Below are 4,438 nucleotides of genomic sequence, written 5' to 3' on the forward strand. Positions count from 1 at the left end.
TTTATTGTATTTTAGGTATATAAGGTGGTGTTTGAAAAAGTTGAAAATTGCTTTTAAGCATTTATTTTAAATTTTAAAAATATTAAAATAAATTAAAAGTCAAAAATAGGGTGGTACGAACTTATGTTTTCAGCTTTTAACTTATAAGCTACTTTTTAAAAATCAATCCAAACCTGATACAAGAATAATCCCAGACATGGATTTATGAGAGTGCATGTTGGATCCAAGACTTGGTGTGTTCAATTGAAGAGCCAAAGAGGACCTAATTATGCACCCAAAACAGTCCAAACACTACACTTGGGATACACTTGATGGGAGCCCATCACTTAAGGGTCTTTTGATCATTTTTAGCTTTCATTTTGTAATAACTATATAAGTAACATGCTAGGGCTTCCATTAGTAGTTTTTGAGATATTACTTTAAGTCTTGTAAGACTTGGAACACCATAGTTAGGGTTTGGAAAAGCCACCAACCGAAACTAGGGCAAGATCTAGTGTGGAATCACGGAAATATTAATACTTGGGAGGCGGAATCCGAACTTGTATCTTTGTAAGAGATAAGTTTATTGTTGTTTGTAGTGTTAAGGGTCCAAACTTGTCCATTCTTGGGTTCTTAAGATTATACCTTCATGTGGTCTATCTATCTATCCTTTTACCTTCATGTAATCTTGTTTATTGTTGTGCTGTAATCTTGTGTTCTTGTTGTTATTGTTAAATTCGAATCTTGTGTCTTCTTGTTCATCATGTATTGTGGTTAATCTTAGTTTGGACTGCTGATTTGGTGTCAAATACACCACTATATCTTGTAATCTTATTGTTGGTAGTGAATCCGAGAGTGGTCTCCATCTTGGTCCTCGAATCCTTCAAATTTGTGGACTGATTTGGAGTGTTTTTCGTGCCTTCCTTGTTAGTCTTGTATCGAAACACCATTATAATCCTCTTCTTTGACTAACTTTTGTCAAAATTGACGCCATAAAGAAGTTGTTCGTACATGTTGAAGTCTCAGAGCAACCACTTTTTTGCTTTGCTAGGGGTTTTCAAATATGTAGTTTGTACATGTCAAAAACATGGCTGGCTCATATTGACCACAAATTCACCTTACCCATAACCAATCACAATTTTATAGCATTAAAGTTTACAAGAGAAATCAATTCGAAGGTAATGATAGAAGATTTACCAAATTCAAAATGTCATTATTGAACATTTACCGCTTTACAAGATCCCATTGTACTATGTTGAAGAAATTGGTATTCTCCTATACAACTTCACATTTGCATCGCACAGAACTTTTACCTATCATGAATCCAAAATATATGAAAATCAGAATAAAATGCTTTGACTGCATAAGAACAACTAAATATAACTATCTGGATTTAATTTGAAATCCCAATCGAATTAAGGTACTACGGAAACATAATTAGGTCTTTGAAATACTATAGATTATATCAGCGGGTTACAACCTCTAATGTTGTTCTAGGGTAATCTTGAACATGAGAAACATAGAAAAAGGAGGTAACACCAAATCCTAGATCAACCGTTTACAATTAGAAGATAATATTATCGTCTGTGAAAAGAAAAGTTAATTTGCTCAACACAATAGAAAAAGTTTAGCATTGTGATTATAAGAATGTGACTTTTTATCCAGATGCTCAACGGGACCAATATATTCAGAAAAAATCAGTAAAATCGAGGCTAATGTGTTAGGGGAAGAGTGATCAAATGGTTAAAATCAAAGCTTAAGAGAAAAACTATATTGCAGTGTCTAAAATCTATATATATTATAAAACAAAGGACGAAGCAAGACAAGAAGCCACGTGGCTTTTTTATTACAAAATTATAAATGTTGTAAGAAAAATTTTGAATTGAAAATTTTAAGCTGATAAAAAATATAAATTTAAATATAAGTACTTATTAATAGGTGGATAGAACATATCATAACCAAACTGAAAATTTCAAATTAGTGAGAATTTCTCTGTAACCTATCTTAACATAAAATTGGCAAAACAGTTTTTCTCTTCCTAATAATACGATAGCTATCTCTAATCATTCCATGATTTTAGTGTTTTAGTGTTATCTCAACTCTTAGTACTTATCATAATCTAATTTGAATTTGAATTTAAAATTATGTTATTTCAACTAATCTTTATCTCAACTACAATTCAAAACTTCCGGTATTCAACAAGGTCCATTACCCTTTGTGTAAATAGTTTGACATTAATCAAGTCAACTGATGACAAATTCCATCCTGAGAATAATGAGCATCCTTTTCATGACTTGAGAAAGGATGATATCATACCCATGGATGCTTTAGCAGCTTCTACAATTTCTTTTGCTTTATTTTCATCTCCAACTATTTCAGTTAATGCTGAAATTTTATCTTCAGTCAAATGGGATTTGTCATCGACGAATTTTGCAACTTTGGCATATAGCTATTCTGTTGACAATCTTGATCAACTCCGGAAAATGTCAGGAGTATCATTCTCTACATCAACATGTATTCAATACAGGAATCAAATCGACTGAAATGGAGGAACACTTCATCCATATTGCAGAAAGCCATGCAGATGTAAGAACAATGGATATCAAGTAATGGCCTAACATTTTATTTTTTTTAATTGACTGACACCCAAATAAATTATTCAACTGATAGAGAAATGACGCATATCATGCTCTCTCCTAAGGTAAACAAACATATATTACTGTGATGTGAAAACTACAAACCAAACATCAAAACTGTTACTTTGATAAGTACTATCAAATTGACCATGGTATGGCACTATGACTGCTTCATGTAAAAGTACAACACATGGAGTTGATCAAGGCAAAGAAGAAACATATCTGACTCTCTGACAAATTTATTTATATCTTTATCAAGTAGGACAATTGCCTAAGTAACCATATTGTCAACACGATTAATATTAAACTTGACCTTTGGTCTATTGTAATTATGACTCAAACCAATTTAGACTTTATCCAAATTATCGGGCTGCGAGAAAAGGTGCGAAAGAATAAGAAGAAGCTCAATTATCTGAGAAAGTTTTTAAACTTTTAAGATATACACTGTTGAATACTGACTGCCCTATGTAAATGGTAAAATAATCATGCAACAATGAATAGAGACTGATCCCAAAATTTTATCAGCCTCAAGTGATTGTTCCCAATCTTTTCTTATATGTTATTAATCAGTGAAAAACAAAATGTTGTTCCTTCATTTATCTCAAACAATGCTCGGAATATGGATTGAAGGCCCAAAGCACACAAACATATTAGAGAAAAACAAAATTAGGTATACTTCAATGTGAATGGCAAGGATAAACCATTTTGCAAGAGAAAGAGTACAACAAACCTTTAGGTTTTCAATGAACTTCTAAAAATGCAATCGTACTCTACGCAAAATCTCAAGAATGAACTCATTAATCTGGCAAAGAATCTTAGTTACTTCTTCAAGAGTGAGTCATCATGTTGAAAGCTGTGAACTAGGAAAACAACTAGCTGGCGGAAGTGTTGCAGATCTTTGGATATGCATGCATGCACCAAGAGCACTACCTGAAAGAGAATTTAAGGATGATAATGGATATAAATTATTCATATAATTTACTATATAAAATTATATTTTTAAATAAAATATAAATAATTATATTCGATCCTCGCATATTTTCTGACTAATTCTACAGGAAAAAGAGTTCAAGAAGAATACAAAAGAACAAATAAAGAAATAAAAGAATTCCACGGGTGTAACCACAAAAGTTTGCTCACACTCGTCAAGTGAAGGAAACAAGTGAAGGTTTTAAGAAGAAGTTACAATTGACCGTCTGCTTGCTCACACCCATCAAGTGAAGGAAACAAGTGAACGTTTTGAGAAGAGTTATAAGTTGATTGTGATAACGACCACTTCAAAGAATGCAGTCGTTGGTTCAACATTATAATTTTCTATAAATAGAGGTATTTCTTTGATCATTAAGCATCCAAAAATTAGCAAAAACAAAGTGTTGGTCTCTTGTAATAAATATTTCTTCAAATCTTTTCCATATCTAGTTTCTTAAATTTAAGTTTTTTTTTCTACTTACATAATGGAGTGATCTCTTTGTGTTGGAGCGTTGAAGAAACTTGGTATAGTATTATAATATAAATCTTATTTTAGTTCTTTCAAGACTTGATTTTATTTAAAAGCTAAATACTTAGTGTTGAAATTCTTGTACTAGAAATTAGCGTTACTTGATAGTTTGTATTATAGTTATAGTTATATTAAGTTGTGCTTCCCACAAGGAAGAAAACTAAATATACTATAAGTATTTTATAAAATATAAGTAATAATAATTTTTAGTCACTTGTTATTTCAAATCTTTGGAATTGCTTCTTTTGATCCTTATCCTCACGGAAGGATTACTTTGAACTATTTCTTAGATTTAAATAATCTCTCTCTTATTTGTCTCAATTCG

General features: G+C 31.4%; 1 long non-coding RNA gene across 1 annotated transcript; it reads left to right on the forward strand.

Moving 5' to 3' along the window:
• Window positions 1–2,140: 2,140 nt before the first annotated feature.
• On the forward strand, window positions 2,141–4,027 carry LOC124898777. Its single transcript, XR_007055553.1, has 2 exons — window positions 2,141–2,565; window positions 3,674–4,027. It is a non-coding gene; the product is annotated as an uncharacterized LOC124898777 (long non-coding RNA).
• Window positions 4,028–4,438: the final 411 nt, after the last annotated feature.

The sequence above is a fragment of the Capsicum annuum genome, chromosome 5, assembly GCF_002878395.1.
Source record: "Capsicum annuum cultivar UCD-10X-F1 chromosome 5, UCD10Xv1.1, whole genome shotgun sequence".
NCBI classification, from domain to species: Eukaryota; Viridiplantae; Streptophyta; class Magnoliopsida; order Solanales; family Solanaceae; genus Capsicum; species Capsicum annuum.